Source organism: Pinus tabuliformis, chromosome 4_1 (assembly GCF_031772625.1).
Source record: "Pinus tabuliformis cultivar Carrire ecotype Pingquan chromosome 4_1, CPIR1, whole genome shotgun sequence".
NCBI lineage: Eukaryota > Viridiplantae > Streptophyta > Pinopsida > Pinales > Pinaceae > Pinus > Pinus tabuliformis.
This window is the reverse complement of record NC_142303.1, coordinates 937314386-937338324: the sequence shown is the minus strand read 5'-3', so window position 1 is coordinate 937338324 and position 23939 is coordinate 937314386.

Sequence of the window (23939 nt, the reverse complement as noted above, 5' to 3'; positions counted from 1 at the left end):
CACAATTTCAACAAGACTTGGTGCAAGCATTTTGTCAACAATAAACTTCTGGTTTATCTCAAACAACAGCGAACGTGAAGCCATGACTAAATCTTCCCAAGCTGATCGGTTCATAGGCAATAGAAAAAAAAACTCACTAACAATTCTGAGAGCACAAAGTGTTCTCTATTGGACCGACATGTGTAATTTATAGGGAGTTTTGAATTCAAATTCTGCTGTTGCCCCCAATTTCTAATAATAAATGTTGTTTTGGAGATAGATCTTCAAAAAATGTCACCCTAAATGCCACCACCCCACTCCACTTAACCATCTTCTGGTAGTCAAGTCACGAACAATAACTCCAATGGTCACATTCATATTGTGCATAATGGCATCTTCCTCCATGGTGCAGCGTCTTGTGTGCAACTTCATAGGTTGCGTCTCTGTCACTTTCCGTGCAACCTACTCACTGCATTGTCCTCAAAACTAGGCAACAGAACCATTTGTTGGCTTGGGGCATCCTGACCCAAGTTCAGAGTGAGTTGCACCAACCAACAAATCCCTACACTACTAGCCCTTTCGGTAACAACCTGCATAGAACAGGCTTCAGTCTCACCTGAAGCAATATAGGGGGATGCAAGAACCAAGTATCTCAATCTAGAGACTAGTGTGATGTCTTTCAGTAGCTCAGAACTTTCTTCATGCAGATCAATAACCTCTTATGGAACACTACTACAACTCTATTAAAATAGCCCTCAAACCTTCGTGAGGGTCTATGATCCATCCTTGCGAACCTCTAATAGTCAATTAACCTACTTACACGAATGAGGGAGTAGTCGTAAATTAGGGTTCGAGCAAATTTACTTAAGTTATTAGTAAACATTAGAGAACTAATCAGAGTCTTTGCGAAAATACTAAAACATGCATTGTGTACATCATTAGCAGTTATTGAAAAGAATCATGCAACATTCAATCAATATTCCATAAAATACATCATTCATCGACAACATATAGCATTAACAGAAGTAAACAAAAACATGCAAGACTTCTTTGGAAATTTTCTTTATTAATCTTCAATTCAAGATTACAGACTCAAAACTACCCTGCGTACACGACTGCAGAGGTCCGTGCACTTAGTTGCAGACTCTACCTAGGCCTCTGCACACTTAGTTGTAGAGCCTTTCTTCTCTTATTTTACCCACTTCTCTTGGCTATCACTTCCTATCCATCATCAATTACTATAAAAACATAAGCCTTAGACTCTCTAAGACACACTTATTTATAAACTTTTTCATACAATTCCATGGTCCGCAAACCATTGGTGGATCTCAAAACTGACTCAAACTTTACATAAAACAAGGGGCTAAACCCCTTTGGCTCGTATTCATCTATGCGCTCTACATCCAAAAATCATGGAGACTTTACAATAGTTACCAAATTGTATCAAAACTTGGGTTATCTTAACCCCAAAACTGACATAGGGGATCCCATCCCAACATGATTACAGGTACACAAGTAAATCTATAACTACACAGGTATTATTGCTACTCAGTAGCATACATATAACTCTAACAGAGTGAAACTGGTAGCTTCATTACGAAATTTTAGAAGAAGAGAAACATACATGAATTGAAATACAAAGAGGAAAACATACTTCTTATTTGTCTAATAGGAATCAACATAATAATTTCATTAATCCTTCAAGAGTCAAAATCACCATTCCATTACATTTAGAAAAGTATCACTCAAGTCGCTCATGAAGAGGAAAATAGAACCAAAACTGGAATCACAGAATTTGGACCACTCAAATGTAGAGTCCGGGAACCTCTATTAAGTGTTTCTCCCCCATATTTATAAGGAGAGGGGTAGCTTTGAATTAATAGTTACAAAATAGCTCAGTCGAAGCTCCAGTTGTTTGATCAACTAGCTGTCTCAGAATGTGATAGTTCTACTTCCCAAATGATTACAATTAGGATTTGATTCCTTTCTTTAAAATGCAATAAATAAATAATAAACAAAAATAGGGAAAGATGAACGATGGTGAGGAAAATATCTCTTGACCATCCTTGTAATCGTCTCTAATCAAGCTGATAAGCCCCAAAACTAGGTAACTTTATGGGCTCATTTTGCCTATTATTCTTGATTAACCCACCATTCTTCATAGTTTTATGCATGCTTTTGAATATATTTATGTTAATTGATGAATGAGAATAGTCACTTGACCACAAAAGTCTAATACGTGCTTATTGCAGATTTTTGGACATCTTTTGGACCAAGGTCAAGCATTTATGAGCAAGTTGATAGCCAAATACAAAGGAACAGGCCGATGATTTGTAGGAAGGGTGTCTCCTACACTAAATGACCCCTTCCTCGAGTTCTCCACCATCAGCTCGAAGTTCAACAACCCACCAAAGTTGATTTCAAGGGGCAGACGAGCAAATTTTGTGAAGTGGTTGATCAACTGTAGTTTTGAGCAGCTAAGCCCCTAAAGTTAAGGAGGGCTATTGGGAGTCCTCGTGGTGCATAAGTAGGAAGGCTTCAAGCCTTGGTAGTTTAGCTATTGAATAGTTTTTTTTCGCACTTTAGTGCAGCTCTGCCTTTCAGCTCATTTTCTAGCTCTTGTTGTAAACTTTTTTGTGACATGATTATTTTTTGAGTAATGGAGATAAGTTTCACTTTTCACCAGCTCTAAGCTTTCTTAGGAGGCTGCAACTCTTGGGGTTGGGCCCAAACCAAGTGCCAGTACCTACTTTTTGTGTACTTTTATGTGTTTTCCTTGCATTCATAGAATAATTTCTGTTATTTAGGTTAAACTCTTGCTTTGTTAGTTTTTTTTTGATGATTAAGATAGTTTTTCATGTTTTAGGTTGATTTGATAGTTTGGTAACATAAACGATCTACATAAAGGCCATCAAGCAATACTTGATCTCATCTCTCCCTCCTTGGGACCATGAGCTGAGACCAAGGCATACTTGTTGCCACAAATACACTATTCTTTCCTTTCTATGCAATTGTTAGTGTTAGATTTTTAGTTGGAAAAGTTGATACCAGGTGTACTTGCATGTTTAGATCTATTCTTTCTTAATTTCCATAGCTATCTTGTATGATTTCCTATCTATAAACTTATGTTCATCATGTTTCTGGTTGTTAGGTCAGATTAGGTCAAAGTAGATAGATATTTGGTTTTTCTAGTCTTGGTTCGATCAGTTTTGGAAAATAGTGTGTGGAGCACCTGTAATACACCCATACCTATCCTTCCTCCATCATCCAACCTGTTATAGAACTTAATCCAAGATTCCTACCCTCCATTCACTACACTTTCCCAATTTGCCCTAATTTCTATATTTTTGTGCAACATTGCTTTCTCCATCCTTGAGCAAATCCAACTATCTTCATCACTCTTGAGCTTCACCTACCAAGTCCCACACCTTTTAACAACCTTATCCATCCTTCATTTCCACTTTCCCACCATTTTTCCTCCATCAGCCCTCAAAAATCCTCTTTCGGCCCTTCCTATAGAACATCCTGTAGAACAACCTGTAGAACCCCTGCAAACTTCCTGTAGAAGTTCACGTGAGCAGTTTTTTAGAGATCCGATCACTGTGAAACTCTATGGAAGGATGTAAGGGATGCCTTAGGCCCTCTTCTCACCATCCTAACCTCTCACGAGCATCCACTCCATTCCCTTTCGCCAATCAACGTCTGCATGATGAGAAACAGTTGAAGTACATGCATAATAATTCTGCAAAATTACTCAAAAATACAAAAAGATGTTTTTTTTTTTCAGATTTTACTTCAGAAGTAGCTTAGTCACATGCATATTACCTTTCCAAGAGTCAATGGCATCCATTTCAGTAGCTTTCATCTCTTTTCTTACACCAGTAGGGTTAGTCGGTAAAACTAGGGTTTGCTAGGGTTTGCATTTCCTTTTAGCTTTCAGCTTCTTTCTACAAGTAGATTAGCCTCCTTCGAGTTAGCCTTCATCCATCATAGTTAAAAGCTTCTTCTAAGAGCTCATAGAAGTTGGCTTAAGCTCCTAGCAGACTTGTGCCAACTGATCATGTGACAACTGCGACAAGGGCTAGTACTTGTGCATATACCACCGTTGCTTCCAAGTTTGTTACGAGCTACCGAGTTGATAAAAGTAAAGAAGGGAGTCTTAGGAGTTGGAGCATCATTGCTACAATACTAGAGCTCACCGTCTTTTTGGTGCCATTTCTAGGGAAGTGTCAGAGTATTTGTGATTGCTACTTTTCTTCTATTTTCTACTGCAACCTTATGCTCAGTAGTTTATTTCAGCAAGAGTGGAGTAGGTGTTTCATTTCCATTCTGCAATTTTATTTCCACAAAAGTGTATTAGATATTTCCTACTTTCATAGATTAGCATTTCCCTTCTACAATTTCAATTCCACAAGTGTAGCCTAGCATTTCATTTCTGCAATTTCAATTCAACAAGCATAGATTAGAATTTCATTTTTGCAATTTCAATTCTGCAAGCGTAGCCTAGCATTTCATTTCTGCAATTTCATTTCAGTAACATAGATTAGTCCTTTCCTGCTTTCATTTCAATTCTGCATTCTCATTTTAGCAATATAGATTTTAGTTAGTTGTAGTTCAATCTATTTTAGTTTTTGCAGGTACAAGCAAAAAAGGAAAAACAACCAAAAAGATTTCCTTTCATGCCTCATAGGAACAGAGAAAATTTAGGAAAATTCTTACCCAACACCCCCACCACATCACTGAGTCACCCTTATCTCTTCTTTAGTGGCATTGATCCAGAAGAACCTATAGGTGAACCTCAAGAGATATACGAAGATCCTATAATATAAGAAGAGCAAGAAAACATTCCTCCTGAGACCATGGCAAAACACAGAAATGGTATAGGAAATGAGGAGAGAATAGAAAGTGCCTTTCCCATCTGAGAGACCAATGGGGACACAAAAATGGAAAAGATCAGTACCTCAGCCTTACCTCACTACCATGAATTGACCACTAAAGACCCTAATACCTTCTTGTTTGAGTTTGTTGTCCTTTTTCGAACTTATGACTATGCGGAAGATGAGCAAAACTTGAAACTCTTTCCCTCTACCGTCAAGGATGTAGTACTATGCTAGTTCATGGGGTTAGCGGGAAACAGTATCACAACTTGGGCTCAGATGAAACAAGCCTTTAACAACAAATACCGAGATTACTCTAGGTCAAAGGAAACGAAGGGAGAAATATTTCGGATGACCATGGGAAGTGATGAATCCTTAGAAGACTATGAAGAAAGGTTCCAACTCAGTTATAAAAGGGCTAGGTGCACGCTTGACCCTAAATCTCTGAAGTTGGTTCTGCTCCAAGGAATCCCTAAAGACCTTCTAGATACCCTCCATTTGCTGGCTGGAGGAGACATCTACCAAATACCTTATGATGACATAAAGGCTTTGTTTAGAAACCATTCTAGGGCAGCCTGGAAAAGATGTAGGGGGAATCAAATTTCAGCCAGTCCCACCTTCTCCAAACATGAGTTTAGAAATCAGATGGAAGACCTTAAAAGGGAGATGAGATAGACCATTGCCATGCAACTAGATAATTTTTGAATCAAACAGAAGAAAGAGGAAGCTGAGAAGGTTTTGGCCATCTTTTGTCCCAAATGTACAAGGAAGCATCCTCGGAATGAGTGTCCATTTCACTTAGTAGAGGTATGTTTCATTTGTGAGGAAGACCACCTTAAAAAACAGTGCCCAACCTTACCCGGACTTAAAGCTATGTACCAAGGGGCTGAAGGAGCCACTGAACCACTCTACTTACTAAACCAAAGGAGGCCACACGGATCCAGACCTTACCAGCAAGGGATGCAAGGGACATCCCAAACTTATTACAACCCCAACCAATCCATTCACATACCTTCTTGGGGTCCCCCTGCTCATCCTTCCTGGTCCACACCCCCTCCTTGGTCATATCCATCTCAATATCATACTCAACCTACTGCTCATTCATTTCCTTCTCATGTTCAGCCACAACCTTAGTGGAATTCACCTCAACAAGGGTGGAAGCCCCAATACAACTCTCCTCCCGCTATTTTGCCTCGACCACCTACTCAACCACAACCATTACCTCCTGCTCCTCTGAGACAACCCCAGCTGCCTGCTCAACTGAACCCGACCCCAATAACAAATAGGCCCAACAGGTATATACTGGAGAGATGACATGCCCTACCTATGTTGTGGAGATTCAGGAGATCAACCTACGATCTCGGAAGGTTCTCCCAGATAGACAATCTCCTCCTAAGGAGGATGAGGAATAGAAACAGGAAAGAGAATCCAAAGTCATTCCACCCTTTCTTGAGAGACTAACTAGAACTATGCAACCAAACCTAGAAGAGGTTAAACTTTTGGGCGAGCTTAAGCAGTTGTGTGTAAAAATACCACTTCTCCAAGCCATAAAAGATGTACCAATCTACAACAAATTGATCAAAGAGAAGTGTTTTAGGCACCCAGGCAGGCGTAAGAGAGATGCCTCAACTATCAATGTTATAGGACAACTGTCTGACCTGATGTTGGGACAAATAATCTATCCAAAATATCTGGACCCTGGGAGTCCTGTAGTCGACGTCCACATCAATGGCACCATAATCCCCCACACCTTGATCAATCTAGGGGCTGCCATTAATGTTATGACCAGGGACACCATGCTCAAACTCAACCTTTAGAGTTCCCTAAGGAAGACCTCGACTGTACTGCAGTTAGCAAACCGCTCCACCGTGACTCCCGAAGGGATTGTGGAAGATGTCATGGTCTCCATTGATTCTTCGGAGTACCCTGTGAACTTTTTGGTCCTTCAGCCAAAGGCAAAACTCAATGGGTACCCCCTCATTTTTTGAAGGCCTCGGTTAGCTACTGCAGATGTTTACATCAATTGTCGAGTCGAGAGCATGACCATTAAGAAAGGGCCAATGTCCAAATAACTAGTCTTATATCCTCCTGCCCAACCTCTACTAGAACATGACTTACCTCTCTAGTTGGACGAGGAAGATGAGGATGAAATCCACTCTGCACCATTGTGCATAACGGAAGCCACCAGGGGAATTCCTCAAACCGAGGATGATCTTATTGAGAATTTGATTCAAAATCTGCCTCCCAGTGTGTTGCCATTAGAAGAATTGGTAGAAAACACCCAAGCTAGTGCTTTAGTGGATCTCTGTGTGACTAATCTGACCTCTCCCAGAATTAAGAATGTGGAATTTGGCCTTGAGAGAACCTTGAAAATCAACTCACCCCTATCCCCCTCTAAGGAGAAAGAGTTGTGTAGTTTATTGAACAACCATTTGGATGCTTTTGCTTGGAGCTATAAGGAGATGAAAGGAGTCCATCCTTCAGCCTTTACCCATCACATTTACATTAAAGAGGATTGTAAACCAGTTAGGCAGCCTCAGAGGAGAATGAATCCAGCCCTTAAGGACATTGTCAAAGAAGAATTGCAAGAGTTGCTGGATGCAGGATTCATCTACCCCATCTCTGACAACGAGTGGGTTTCTCCTTTGGTGCTTATGCCCAAGAAAAATGGGAAGTGGAGAATATGTGTACATTATCGATAACTTAACAAATATACCAAGAAGGATCATTTCCCTTTGCCTTTCATAGATCAAGTGTTAGACCGCCTAGCAGGGAAGAAGTTCTTTTCCTTCCTAGATGGGTTTAGCGGGTATAATCAGATCCAAATCAGCCCGAAAGACCAAGATAAGACCACTTTCTCTTGTCCATGGGGTACCTTTGGCTACTAGGTCTTTTCCTTTGGCTTATGCAATGCTCCTGCCACTTTCCAAAGAGCAGTACTGAGCATATTTGCTGAGCTGGTTCATGATTCAGTAGAAATCTATACAGATGACTTTACTCCTTATGGGTCCAACTTCCAAGAAGCATTGAATGACCTGGGAAAAGTTTTAACCAAGTGTATTGAAATGAACCTGTCCCTTAGTCCCAAGAAATGTGAATTCCTTATGACTGAAGGGACTGTGCTAGGTCATATAATTTCTCAGCAAGGATTACAGGTGGATCCCAACAAGATTGCTATCATCCAAAGGGTTCCACCTCCTCAAAAGGTAAGAGATGTGTGGATTTTTCTAGGTTTAGCAGGATATTATAGAAGATTCATTAAAGATTTCAATAAGCTAGCCTCTCCATTGTTTGTTCTTGTGGGGAAAGATGTTGAGTTTATATGGACTGATGACTGTCAAGAGGCTCTAGATGTGTTGAAAGATAAGCTGGTAACTGCCCCAATCTTGAGAGGTTCAAACTGGGCCCTACCTTTCCACATTCACACAGATGCCTCGAACAAATCCATAGGAGCAACCTTAGGACAAGTCGAAGAAAAACTACCATATGCCATATATTTTGTCAGTAAAAACCTATCCAACGTAGAGTTAAACTATACTGTAATCGAGAAAGAGCTCCTAACTGTAGTCCATTCCCTAAATAAGTTCAGACACTACATCACTGGTTATCAAACATTTGTACACACTGATCATGCTGCAATTAGGTATCTAATGAATAAACCTGATGTAAATGCTCGTATCATTAGATGGTTACTCTTATTGTAGCAATTTGATTTGACCATTATTGATAAGCCAAGTAAGGAAAATGTTGTTGTTGATTTTCTGTCTAAGCTAGATTTGTCTGCAAGTGAAGAAGGGATGGTGGACGATCAAATGCTAGATGAGCACCTATTTGCTATTTCAGTACTCTCTCCATTGTTTGCTGATATATCAAATTACTTGGTTTCAACACAGTTCTTGCGACACCTATCCTCAAAAGAGAAGAGCAAGATTGTGAGGAAAAGCACCCCATTCACTTGGATTGGGGGTAACTTGTTTAAACTTGGCCCGGATCATATTTTGAGGTGTTGTGTCAGGGAGGAGGAAGTTTTTGACATCCTCCTAACTTGTCGTGATGGGCCCTGTGGAGGCCACTTTGCAGCAAAAAGAACAGCTTTCAAAATTCTACAGGCAGGCTACTATTGGCCCACTCTTCATCAAGATGTCAGGAGATACATCAGGCAATGTGACTGATGTTAAAGGATGGGGAAACCGACTCTAAGGGATGAAATTCCCCTCCAACCTCAAGTGACTTTCGAGCCATTTGAGGAGTGGGGCATGGACTTTGTGGGTCCTATCAACCCTCCTTCAAAACAAAAGTCTTACATCATTGTGTGCACGGACTACCTAACAAAGTGGGCAGAAACAAAGGCAATCAAGGCAGCAACAGAAGAAAAAGTGGCTAAGTTTTTAAGGGAAAATATCTTCTATAAGTTTGGCTACCGAAGAGAGTTAGTCACTGATCAAGAAAGTTAGTTTACCTCTAACCTGATTGAAGACCTTCTCACGTATCACCGGATTAAGCACAAAACTTCCACCCCTTATCATCCACAAGCAAATGGATAGGTGGAAGTCACTAACCGAGCTTTGGAAGAGATTTTGACTAAAGTGGTGAGCAGCAACAGAAAAGATTGGGAAAATTGCTTAGTTGAGGCCACCTGGGCTTACAACACTACTTGGAAAACTACAATAGGTTTCACACCTTATGAGTTGGTCTATGGGAAGAAGGATTTGCTATCCATAGAATTTGAATATAACACATTGAGGTTGGTAGCTCAACTGGACCTAGATCTCAGCCATTTATAGCAGGAAATATTACTTCAGCTGAGTGGACTAGACGAACAAAGAATGCAGGCCCTTCTCCACTTATAGGTGGTCCAACTTCAAAGGAAGATATGGCATGACTGACACCTTAAAGAAAAATAATTTCAGCCAAGAGATTGGGTGCTATTATATGATTCAAGATACAAGGATTTCAAAGGGAAGCTAAGGAAAATATGGCTGGGACCATATACAGTGGAGAAATACAAGGACAATGGTTCAGTCCTTATCAGGACCATTCATGAAGAAGCCATCCCCCTGCTCGTCAATGGGCATCGATTGAAAATCTACAGGAAGCCCCTTTCTAAGCAGGAGTTCATTGAAACTCTGGATAAATCAGTGTTGTTAGTGGAGCAAGCCCTGTCTCCACTCCACCCACACCTTGAAAAAACAAGAAAAAAAAAAGAATAAAAGATCCTTGGGTGAAAACCTCTTGGAGGCACCTAGGGTAGACAGTGAGGGTGAAAACCTCCTGGAGGTGCCCCAGCTTTCTCAGGCTAAAAAAAAAAAAGAATAAAAAAGAAAAAGAAAAAAAGAAAAAAAAACCTAATTTCTGTTGAATCATTGCAGGTTGTAGGAAGGACATTGCAGGTTAGGAGGATCACACAAGACAAGGACAGAGGTTAGCACTAGGCTGCAAGCATCCCTCACAATCTATTCCTCCATGACTGCTACCCTTTCCTAAGATTTGATCTCATTTAGGCTAAGATTTCACCTTCTATAGGAAGTTCTGTGTCTTCTACAAGAAGATCATGCAGAACCTACAGGAAGATCCTGTAGAACCTACAGGCGACCCAAAATTGATCTCAGAAGAAAATCTGAAGGTTTGGAATCTACCTATGCGGCCTGCCAACATCCATGTTTCCACCTATTACCATATGTCACCCTTTTTCCATTTCTGTACACCTACATTGCACTCATTTTTTTATGTTCCTATACAGCCACAGACAGAAATCTTGTTTTCTTCGTACAACCAGCAAGAACTTTTTAATGAACATTCTAGCAGCAATTTTTCACTTACCATACCCTCCAACTAGACTCCTCATCAGCCGAGACCCTCGTTAGTAGTATAGCCTTGCTAATTCTAGCTTGCATTCTAGGAGGAGAAGCAGCTACAAGACTTCCTACAGGAATCCTGTAGCAGCTGATCCCTCTGAAAGACATACTTCAAAGATAGGGACAACAAAGTATGGCAGACGAAACATGCATGGATCTCTACTTGAATGTATGAACATCAGCAACAACCGATGCCAAGCATGCAGTATGCATGCAACAACAACAAATGAAGGAATGGGTTCCAAAACCCAAAATCTGCATAACAGGCTGCGACCACGCAAGTAAGTGCCTAAACTCGTTCTTCAATTGCATAAATTATATTTTAAAGTTGCATGACTATGGAATGGTTTGGATTGAGTGGAATCGGTGGCCAGTCAACTGGTCACCCTTGGCTAGTTACATATCCTCGTGGAATCCAAACGAGCCCCGTTACATTCAAAATTGTCGATTAGATGTGCAGCCAACACGTGTGGAGTGTCCATTCAAGGAGAAATCGTCGGGACTGGTAATGGTGGCAGTGGATAACGGTAGAGAGGAGGTGATGGCAGTCAGAAACATGCAAAAACATTATGGCTGTGATGTCAGATCAACGTTCTGGTCCGGCCACCTCATCCCCTCACCACGAATCACAACACAGTTAAAAGATGCTCAGTCGAAACGTGTACCACCCTCAATTCATTCTGCACTCATGGCGTCCTCGACTGGAGTATGCATCCACCACTTCCAAAATAGTTAACCAATCATCCTCCATCAGTTTTTCTTCCTATTTTTAAAAATATCCCACCTATCGGGCTCTGTCGGAAGCGCAGTTTCATTCTATAGGAACCAGGAGCCTTCTACAGGAAGGGTTCTATAGGAAAGGCAGAGAACAACTCTGCGGGGAGGAAATTTGGGATTTTCGTCAGAAATTTGAGCTCCAAACAAGGTAGGCTCGAAAAAAACTTTTCTGTGCATGATTTGGTTGTAAAAGGTGGTGAATTGAATGGCATTAGTTTGAGAAATGACAGTAAAAGTCTACCTGTGCATTGCAGAAAATGTAAAAGTTTGCCTGCACATTTCACCAAGTTTACCCAGTTCTTCCTCTACATTTCAAAATCTCCTCATCATTTTTAAATTCTCCTGTAAGGAAGATATATGCAGCAGTAGGGGCCAGCCATGTGTGAAAAAAAAACTGAATTTACATACCTATCTATGTGCTGAAAAGAGAACCTATGTCCTTATACTTTGTCCTGTAAAAAAAAAAAAAAAAAAAACTTTTCATAAACAGACAGTCAAATTTTGGGTGGCAGTAGTCTTAAAACAAGGGAATCATTGCTACTTGATATTGAACACATGAGAAATTCCTTCTTGGGTTTAGAAGAAACTGAATTCAATTATCCCCTATTTCAGTGATTAACTGTTGTTTTCTTGAGCATTTCCCTTTCTCGTTAAAACGAAAAAGAGCACTCAACACCATGCCAGAAGGATTCATAAGAAAAGAACCCTCAGAATCTAGCAAGTTGCACGAGCACCCTGAGGTGGTGGACCTTTTCACTTAGGAAAATTGGATCTCCTTCTTTGACAAAATTCAGGGTTATGATGAGGAAATAACTGAAGAGTTTTTAATATCCCTGAGACCACATTCAAAGACACATGCCACAATTAGTTTTAGGGGTTTGACCCTAGAACTTACCCCTGAGCTCATCAGTAGAATTACTGGTCTACCATTGGGGCTCCCTTGGAGCAAAGAGGAGAGGTCATTAGGCCAAATTGCTAAGAAAACATTCTTTCTGCTCAAGGAGCATCCTGTAGAAGACAAAAACAAGGTTAGAAGAACCAGCTTGCCTATTCTCTGGAGTGAAGTTAGTTATCAAATTATGAAGTACATCATAAGTGAAGGGAGGTTTAGCATCATCTATGGATATCATTTCAGGTTGTTGTGTGAATTAAGGCATGGGATTGACTTTCCTCCAGCCAAGAAACTAAGCATCCCATATTTCCTTCTTCAGTCCTTAATTGAATGTGGTGCAAAGCTAAATGAAGGGATCCCAGATCAATTAGCCCATCATGGGCTTATCAAACTATTAGTGGAGGATGCTTTACACACCTATACTATCCCCATATCTTGGGAAACATTCAGAAATATGTCCAGGTAGGATAACGTTAGAACTTTGGTTGAGAACATCACCCCATCCAGCAGTGAGGAGGGGGAGCAAACTGAAGAAGTTGAGAAGAACAATGATGAGGGAGCACAGGATGTTCAAGCAAAGGGAAAAACAGAGGAAGCACAGGAAGAGCAGAAAGAAATTAGCAAGACTGCTAAGCCTAAAACAGAGGAAGAAACAACAACAAAAATACTAAGGGAAAAGAGGATGTAGAGTAGAAAGGAAAAGGCCGAGAAAGCCCAAATGAAGGCTACCATAGCTAAAGCAAGCACCTAGAAAGAAAAGGGAAAGACACATCTTGAGATATCAGCAATACAGACAAAAGCAGTGGGCACAGAGATTTCTACAGGAAGCAAAGAAAAAGAACAATAGGAAGAGAAATCCCCTGAAACATTGGCAAGGGAGGTATCAGTTGTGCTTGCTGCATTAAGCACACCCATAAAGCAAAAAGGAAAGAGAAAGAGGACCTCCATGTACTTCAAAGCCAGAAAGAGCACAAGAATCAAAGTAGGCAAACCTTAGCCACCGTCCAAGGAACTGATTATCATTAAGGACTCACGTACTAAACAGAAGGAAGAGTCTCCTTCCAAGATATCCATCACCTATGAAAGAGAAATCCCAAAAACCTCTACATGGAAAGAGAAAATTAAGTCGATGGACTCAAAGGCAGTTCTACAGGAAGCTACAATATCTATATAGGAAACTCTAGCCAAGTTAAAAGAGACTAAGAAATTGGAGGAGAAAGTAGCTAAAAAATCACAAGGGGAGAGGAAAAATGAAGAAATACTTGAACCTACCCCTCAACCTAATTTGGGCTCATATTACAATCTGTTAGAGGGTGTGAAAATCATCCCATGGAAATTTGTTGTACCATTATTTTTCGAATTAGAGAAAGAGAGGATCAGAACACACACATGGATGAAAATCGCCAAATCTAAAGGAATTGAGGATATAGGCCACATGGAGGAGAAGTTAAAAGAATTAAGAGGAGAATTTTCCATGGTAAGACATGTAGAAAGATGCAAAAGAGCCAAGTTGCAGGAGGAGCATGAGCTGCTGAAAAAATAGTTGTAGCTACAAGAAGTCCACAAGGAAGATAGGCTGTCCATTTTGGGAGGGAAGCAGTAGCAAGGAAGACCTCCAGCAGACAAGGACATAGCTGAGACACAGTAGAAAGAGGAAGAGCTACAAGCTAATGTGGAAATGCTAACAAAACTACTGCAAGAACAGGAATCTCAGGTAGCAAAAGAAATACAGGGTTCGAAATAGCAGTTGTAAGAGAAAGAGGTCCAATTGGCCTACATGGACAGTTGGGCAATAGAAGCCTTACAATTTAGGAAACTTGCCAAATCTTATGCATTATATCTTAAAGACCAATGGTTTCAATTTCAAATTAAAACACTGGCCCAAAGGGGCACTACTCCATTTCAGAATTACAATCAATTCATATATTTGTGTGACAGTATCTCAGCTGAAGATAAGGCCACGATAGTAGAATTTTATTTACACAACTTGGAGATTCTAAACATGAATCTATGGGACCCTAATACTGCATTGGGAGATGTGCAACTCATTGCCATGGCTTCTTGGTTAAGCCATGATGAAAAGAGGGCAGCAGAAATTCAAAAAGTTATGGATAGGGAGCTACGTGCGCCACTCATGATCAGGGCAAAACTAGAAGATCCCTCAGCTTTAGTATATGCCCATCAGCACCTTGCCAACAACCCTTAGGCTCTTCCTGACTACATCAAAAGGCAAGCTCAGGTCATCACTCACTTTGAGGACATGGAAAGACTGTTGGGTGATAACTGCATCCATGATTGCACAAGGAGGTGGAACGCCTTGTTCCACAGTCTGAAAATAAGAGAATACCACTCCCCAACAAGGATGAGGGAGGCTTTGACAAGAGTGCCACTTTATAAACAATCAGTGCAAAATCTGAAGGCCACCTGGATTGGCCTCAAGTTCAGTCCTCCATTGCTTTTGGGACTGCTGGAAGGGGTCAAAGAATAAGAAGAACATAGGCAATGAGAGGAGGTAGAGAGAAAGGTAGGGTTTCATGACCGAGAAGAGGACATCACCTCGAAAGTCTATGATATCAGAGAGGCAGTCAAAGTAATCAAAGATGATGAGCTGGATTAGTTGCTCAGAGGATGAGCAACACATTCAGCAAGGGGGTGATGATGAGCCCCAAAAATGGGTAACTTTATGGGCTCATTTTGCTTATTATTCTTGATTAATCCACCATTCTTCATAGTTTTATGCATGGTTTTTAATATATTTATGTTAATTTATGAATGAGAATAGTCACTTGACCACAAAAGTCTAATACATGCTTATTGCAGATTTTTGGACATCTTTTGGACCAAGGTCAAGCATTTATGAGCAAGTTGACAACCAAATACGAAGAAACAGGTTGAGGATTTGTAGGAAGGGTGTCTCCAGCACTAAATGACCCCTTCCTCAAGTTCTCCACCATCAGCTCGGAGTTCAACAACCCACCAAAGTTGATTCCAAGAGGCAGCCGAGCAGATTTTGTGAAGTGGTTGATCAACTACAGTTTTGAGCAGTCAAGCCCCTAAAGTTAAGGAGGGTTGTTGGGAGTCCTCGTGGTGCATAAGTAGGAAGGCTTCAAGCCTTGGTAGTTTAGCTATTCAATAATTGTTTTTCGCACTTTATTGAAGCTCTGCCTTTCAGCTCATTTTCGAGCTCTTGTTGTAAACAATTTTGTGACATGATTATTTTTTGAGTAATGGAGATAAGTTTCAATTTTCACCAGCTCTGAGCTTTCTTAGGAAGTTGTAGCTCTTGGGTTTGGGCCCAACCCAAGTGCCAGTACCTCCTTTTTGTGTACTTTTATGCGTTTTCCTTGCATTCATAGAATAATTTCTGTTATTTAGGTTAAAATCTTGCTTTGTTACTTAGGTTGTTTTTGATGATTAAGATAGTTTTTCATGTTTCAGGTTGATTTGACAGTTTGGTAACAAAAAAGATCTGCAAAAATGCCATCAAGCAATCATTGATGTCATCTCTCCCTCCTTGGGACCATGAGCTAAGGCCAAGGCATACTTGCTACCACAAAAACATTGTTCTTGCCTTTCTATGCAATTGCTAGTGTTAGATTTTTAGTTGGAAAAGTTGATACCAGGTGTACTTACATGTTTAGATCTGTTCTTACTTAGTTTCCATAACTATCTTTCATGATTTCCTGTCTATAAACTTATGTTCATCATTTTTCTGGTTGTTAGGCCAGATTAGGTCAAAGGACATAGATCTTTGGTTTTTCTAGTCTTGGTTCGATCAGTTTTAGAAAATAGTGTGCGGAGCACCTGTAATACACCCATACCTATCCTTCCTCTATCATCCATCCTTTTCTAGACCCTAATCCAAGATTCGTACCCTCCATTCACTACACTTTCCCGATTTGCCCTAATTTCTATATTTTTGTGCAACATTGCTTTCTCCATCCTTGAGAAAATCAAACTATATTCATCACTCTTGAGCTTCACTTGCTAAGTCGCACACATTTTAACAACCTTATCCATCCTTCATTTCCACTTTCCCACCATTTTTCCTCCATCAGCCCTCAAAAATCCTCTTTCAACCCTTCCCGTAGAACATCCTGTAGAACAACCTATAGAACCCCTGCAGACTTCCTGTAGAAGTTCACGTGAGCAGTTTTTTTGAGATCTGATCACTGTGAAAGTTTTTGGAAGGATGTTAAGGACCCCTTAGGCCCTTTTCTCACCATCCCAACCTCTCACAAGCACCCACTCCATTCCCTTTCGCCAGTCAACCTCTGCATGATAAAAAACAGTTAAAGTAGATGCATAATAATTCTACAAAATTACTCAAAAATACAAAAAGATGTTTTTTTAGATTTTACTTCAGAAGTAGCTTAGTCACATGCATTTTACCTTTCCAAGAGTTAACGACATCCATTTCATTAGCTTTCATCTCTTTTCTTGCACCAGTAGTGTTAGTCAGTAAAACTAGGGTTTGCTAGGATTTGCATTTCCTTTTAGCTTTCAGCTTCTTTCTGCAAGTAGATTAGCCTCCTTCGAGTTAGCTTTCATCCATAACAGTTAAAAGCTTCTTCTAAGAGCTCATAGAAGTTGGCTTAAGCTCCTAGCATACTTGTACCATCTGATCAAGTGACAACTGCAGCAAGAGCTAGTACTTGTGCATATAGCACCATCGATTCCAAGTTTGTTACGAACTACTGGGTTGATAAAAGTAAAGAAGGGAGTCCCAGGAGTTGAAGCATCATTGCTGCAATACTGGAGCCCACCACAAACCACCTCTCTACCATGATGATTTGGCCAGTTCACCTATCACTTTCATCTTTAACCGCTTGAATTCCCCAGTCTCTAGAGTCTAGAGAGATCAACTGTGGTGGCCTTGGTGGTGTCACGGAATCACAACTGCCGACTTGTCCATCCCCTTACTTTCTTGTATCATGCTAGTGAAGCCCATTGTGCCTTATAGTGTTGCCATAGTGTAATATAAGATAAGTCCCATTCCACAAATTTCATAGTGATTCAACATTCAAATATGCTGATTATCGACCTCCGATCTGACAAGCCCCTTCTGCTTAACCCTTCCTGCATTTTTCTTCATAACACCAAGGGAAGTGACCAGGTGCTTAGCCTTAAGGTGCTAGGGCCTTTTTTTCCTACCAGGGGGCTACTTTTCCTTAGTAATGTGTTGTATTCCTGTGGTCCTTTAAGTTCCTCTTAACCATCAACCAACCCTTATATCAGATCCCCCATATCAATGATTTCAAATTAGGGTTTGAACTTGGAGTGATGCAATATTTCACCTATCGTCAATTGTCAATTATCCCTATGTGATTACCCTTAGCCCTTGGTTCTTTAACTCTTCACAACCACGTGCCAGCCCTCATATAGGAGCCCCTCAATCTGAGGATTTCAATCAAAGGTTTCACTTTAATGAAACAACATGTCTCAACCTGTGAACATTGATATGCAATCTGACATCATCCTTAGCTACTTGGAACCTTGCAAGTGGTGACACATGTCACCTTTTCTTCCCTATTATGACCTTGAAAATGCCAAATCTTCTTACCACATGTCCACTGTGTTGTCATGTCATGATGACATCAGCCACCATGTGGCATATCAGAACCAATCTCTATTCACCATGTGTCCCTTATTGGAACCAATATTATGTTTCCACGCATACCATTAGAGGAGAGAGAAAATGCCTGAACCTACTCTGGTTTTCACTAAAATTGTTTTTTAATTCATCTTCAATCTTTCCTAGCACTTCAAAACTAAAGAAACAATCCAAACAATTTAATACTCTTGGTGTTTGTCGATTGTAACTTTGTTAAGGTTGACATTTTGAAAATGTCGATCGCCGATATGTGCTATGGCCTGGACGTGTTGACTATCGATATTGTGGGACCTTTGATTTGTGAGACCTTCGATATTACGACACCTCCAATTTGTGGGACCTTTGATATGCAGGATGTTATGAAACCAACTCACAAAAAGATAGAAAAGATAGATCAACACCTTAGAAATAAGCCTCTTCGAGGGGGCAACCTCCTTTACATTACACAAATGAACAATTATTGGATGATACAAATGGCAAGACCTCCTTTCTATATATAGGAGTCTAAGAGGTCATAATATAATCAAATCCGACATAACAATAATAATGTAAGGGCACAATAATAACAATATGGGGACTATATGGGCACAACAATATAATAAGGGGGTTGTACTAATAACAATAAGGGGTTACACTACTAGTATAGGGACCTAACATGCCCCTTTCCTTCAAAAAGTGTTGTCCTCAATGCTTGAGTAGTTCTTGATGCTTTTGCATAAAATTATGATCCTTCCATGTGGAATCTTCATCTTGTAAGTTCTTCCACTTGATGAGATACTCTGAAATTGATCAATTTCGTAGTTGTCAACTTCTTGGTTCTATGAATGCTTCAAGTTTCAATATGATTTTTCCTTCCTTGTCAATTTCTGGAAATATTGTTGGAACTGGGATCTTTGGAAACTTTTGAATGAGTTCCCACCCTGCTTCGCCACTCTTCCATTCATACCTTGCTTTGTTTACCAAATTTGGTTGGATGATTATACCAACATCTACCATTTCTGCAACCATATGTTCAATTTCACTCCTTTGGGCATCTGGATATCTATAAGGCCTGATGTTTGGAGGAACACTTCCTAGAATGAAATGAATAGAATGATCATGATCACGAATATGTGGGAGACCTTTGGGAGTCTCAAATACCTTGGAATGATTGTCCAAGACTTTTTGGAGATATGGAGAAATAGATGATTTCGATGTGGGAACCATTAGCGAACATAATTGTGCATTTACACCTCATTGTTCTTTCTTCAGAATATTTGTCATTCTGTTAGATTTGATTACCTTTATTGGTTTCCCTATGATACCCCTTAATTCAACTTCCTTTCCTTTCGAAGAAAATTTCATGAAAAGTTCTTGAAAATTAAAATCTATTGTACCCAAGGATTGTAGCCATTGGACTCGTATTACAACACCAACACCATCCATTGGAATGGAAAGCATTGGGTTATTCAATACATATTCGCCCATGGATAGCTTGATATTATGGAACTTTCCAGAGCAATTTATGGTTCCTCCATTTACAGCCATCACTTGACACTCTGGTGCTGGATATAGGAAGCAATTCAATTCCTTGGGTATCTTACAATGAATAAAATATGTGTACTACCCGAATCAATCAACACTATTACCTTTTCTTCTTGATATGCCCTTCTATCTTTATTGTTTGAGGAGTGGTAATTATGACCAATGCATTACAAGATATGGTCAATTCATTTCTTCTTTCTCTAGGGTTGGTTCCTGCTAAGTATCCTTTTCTTTTGATGTTTCTTGATACTTTTCTTCCTGATATTTCACTGCTTGAGCCTTCTTCTTGATATGTCCTTCCATCTTGAGAGTTTTAGGTGTGGTAATTCTTGCCAATGCTTTATAAGATATGGTCAGATTCATTTCTTCTTTCTCCGGGGTTGGTTCCTCATGTATATCCTCTTCTTTTGATGTTTCTTGATCCTTTTCTTCCTCCTCTTCACAATCAATGTAAAATAATTTGTTCTCAACACACTTATGACCTTTAATGTATTTGTTATCACAATTGCAACAAAGTCCTTTTGCTCCTTTTTCTTCCAATTGTTGTGGTGTCACCCTTGTAGGTTGTGGAAGGTTAGGAGAAACAATACCTCCATGTTTATAGTTGTGAGGGGTAGACTTCCTTGTTGCCATAATTTTGCTTTGCACTTTTCTTGCCCTCTCCAATGAATCAGGTTCCCAATGAAGAACCTCATGTTGAATGTTATCCTTTGAAGTCCCTATGGAGACATCAATCCTCTGCTTCTATGGAATATCATTTTCCTTTATATTCAATTTTTGAAATTCCTCAATGTTCTCTTCCATTGAACACTTTTGTTTGAGATTTGTCAATAGGCTAAAGAAGTTTTTGCTCTTTGTATCCACATAATGTGCTATCATTTCCTCTGTGAAAATTGACCATGTAACAAGTGGTTTACGAGAACAAAGCCCTTTATACCATAAAAATTGATCTAGTTCTAAATAATTAGATGCAATACATACCTTTTGTAACAGTGGTATGCCATGTAGATCAAAATATTTCTCCATCTGTAGTATCCAATTTATCGTATCCTTGCCATCAAACGTCCTCATCTCGCTTTTTCTTGATTTTATAAGCTTGATCTTTAAAAAACTGTAACTCTATAATTTCAGATCATTAAGTTTTGAAATTTCAGCCTGTAATAGCCCTCTGAGTAATATTTCTAACCCCGCAAGTCTAATTGAGATTGGATTCTCCAATGAAGAGTTATGCCAAATCTCCCATGATGACCTGAGTATAGACTGGTTTGGTAGAGCTAAATTTTATGATGTGTCGCGGGTCACTGTTTCAACCTTAGGTTCTAAAACTCATACCCAAAAGCTTCAGTCTGTCCTCTTTCTGTAACTTCTGACAAAAATTTAATCTGATTCTCAGAGTGAACGTTATGGTGATTTTCCCAAGGTGACCTATTTGGAATGTAATTTGAGGGTCTGAAAAACTGCTAAATTCCTCAGATTATATCTCTGAAAATATAATGAGATAGGATCTGCAATTCGGAGCTGAGGTTCGGACTAATTTCTTATCAAATGGGTTTTTTATTAGCTTATAAAAATTCGTAGTGAATGAATTATAGTGAAATTTCCATGATGACCTGTTTTAGATGAAATTCTGGAGCTTGCAAAAATCCTAACTTCCTCAGATCATATCTCCGAAAATATAGTGAGACAAAATTTGAAATTCAAACCCAAGATTCAACACAGTTTAGTATCAAATGGGTTTGTTTTTAAGCTTCTTAAACATCGGGAAAAAAAAATTATAGCGAAAATTTCACGATGACCTGTTTGGAGCAGCGAAACCCTAGAATCCAAAGCTGTGATACCAAATGTTATGAAACCAGCTCACAAAAAGATAGAAAAGATAAATCAATGCCTTAGAAATAAGCCTCTTCGAGGGGGAAACCTCCTTTAGATTACGCAAATGAACAATTCTTGGATGATACAAATGACAAGACCTCCTTTCTATATATAGGAGTCTAAGGGGTCATAATATAATCAGAGCCGAGATAACAATAATAATGTAAGGGTACAATAATAGTAATCATGGGCTTCTATGGGGCACAATAATAACAATATGGGGACTATATAGGCACAAAAATATAATAAAGGGGTTGTACTAATAACAATAAGAGGTTACACTATTAGTATAGGGACCTAACATGACCAACTCACAAAAAGATAGAAAAGATAAATGAAGACCTTAGAAATAAGCCTCTTCGAGGGGAAACCTCCTTTACATTACAGAAATGAACAATTCTTAGATGATACAAATGACAAGACCTCATTTCTATATATAGAAGTCTAAGGGGTCATAATATAATCAGATCTGACATAACAATAATAGTTTAAGGGCACAATAATAACAATCGTGGGCTTCTATGGGGCACAATAATAACAATATGGGGACTATATGGGCACAACAATATAATAAGGGGGTTGTACTAATAACAATAAAGGGTTACACTAGTAGTATAGGGACATAAGACAGAACCTTCGATGTGCTCTATCTCCTTCATTTCAAAGGCAACAAAACCCTTAAAATTCAACAAGACATATCTACTGATCCAAAAGTCCATTTTTGGATTTCCACATAATGTTGGAAATATTATTCTGAGAACTATCCAATCGAGGTGATCCGATTTAGACTTTGATTCCTCCTACGCATTCAAATATGGATGTAAACATTTCTACTCTTTTGTAGTTTGCGTAGCTGAAAACACATTTTGTAGTAGGTGAGAACATTAGCTCCAACTGGGGACAGTGCCTTACTGGCAAGGTGCTGAGAGCCTAAAGACCAGTAGCCTTCACCATTGCATATGGAGTCAAAAATATAATGAATCTATAAAACCAAAAAATATTGATGGAAATTTATTTTCAGGGAGTCCTTTCCTCATCAAACTGAAATGTAGAAATATAAATTTTAACAATTGGAAATTAAATGTTGAACTAGTGAGCTTATTTATATACAAATCCTGCTTATGTATAGGGCATCAATCAACCTAAGTGAGGTCAACCCTGCAATGGTACTAGGTCAGCATTTGGGTGTTGGACCTAATGCCTCCATGTTGCTGAAATTTTAAAATTAAAACATGCATGCCCCATGACAAATATTCAAACAAAAAACTTGATCCATACTCTAGAAATAACCTCTACTGCTGACGAAAGAATGGTGTCATGTAGTCAGCTACAAGGTCATAGAACTAAAAAGAAAGACAAGCAACTGCCTCATTATCTTGAAAAATATATAGACCAACATCCTCTTGGTTAGGGCAGCCACAAATACTGTTAAGCTCTTTAAGTTTAGGTTTTTCAAGAAAACTATGTTGTTGATCTTTTGCTACCCATTTGTCAATGGACTAACCCTCTTGTAAATCTGCAATAGAATCTTAATTTGCTAAACTATAAGAGTCATAGACTGGAGAATTTACTAAGGATTCCCAATAGTAATATCTCTACAATAGGAAACTATAGATACTGCTTGGTCCTTCAGCATTGGGCCCTTCTTGAAAAAAAATTATTGGAAGCCTTCTCCCCACTTGCTTGTAAGTAGATCCCTTTGAGCATCTATAACAATGTCATCCTCCTCTGAATCATATGAATCATGTATTGGAGAATCTTCATCAACTTAATTACTCACTTCTTGAACTTGTTATCCATTTGAAGTATTTGAATCATGAACTGGAGCCTCTTTGTTAACCTCCTGGTGGGCTTGCTCTTTTTCTGAAGCTTTAGATAATTGAGACTATTATGGTTCTGCATCGCGTGATTCCCCATTAGAGTCATACAGATCATAAGAAAGAGAATCATACAATTTGATAGAGTAATACCTCTGAGGATTTGTTTGCAGCTTGATCTTTTCTCCTTCTTTGCTTTCATGATCACTGGGTGATGCTTCTTCATGTAAATAGATATCTTCTTGGAATGGGGCCTCCCAAAAATATTCAGTAGGACATTAACCTGGGAAATATTTTCATCATTGAAATATGTACAAAAATCTTCAAATAGAGCATCTGGTGGATATACTATTTTGCGATAATGATTGAATTGTATGTGAAATTTCTTTAATGAAGATATGATGCCATGGGGTATTATTCTATACCAAACTCTAGCATCCTCATCTAAAGAATACATGAACACTTTCATTTGTACATATTCAAGAATAATTACCTGTTGTTCCATGCATTCATGAAACTGTTTGATGTGTTGGTCTGACCTTCTATCTGAGTTTCTAGTGAATCTAGGCAAATAGGTGTTCCACTCATCAAATGGAGGGACATGATTGGGATAACCAACAATAGAAGAAAATTCTAGTGGGGCAAATTTGTTAGCCAAGAATGTAGGAATGGACATTTTCAAAACCCCTTTAGGTGAGTGATCTCAAGTTGAGATGTAGGGGAAGTTTTCTG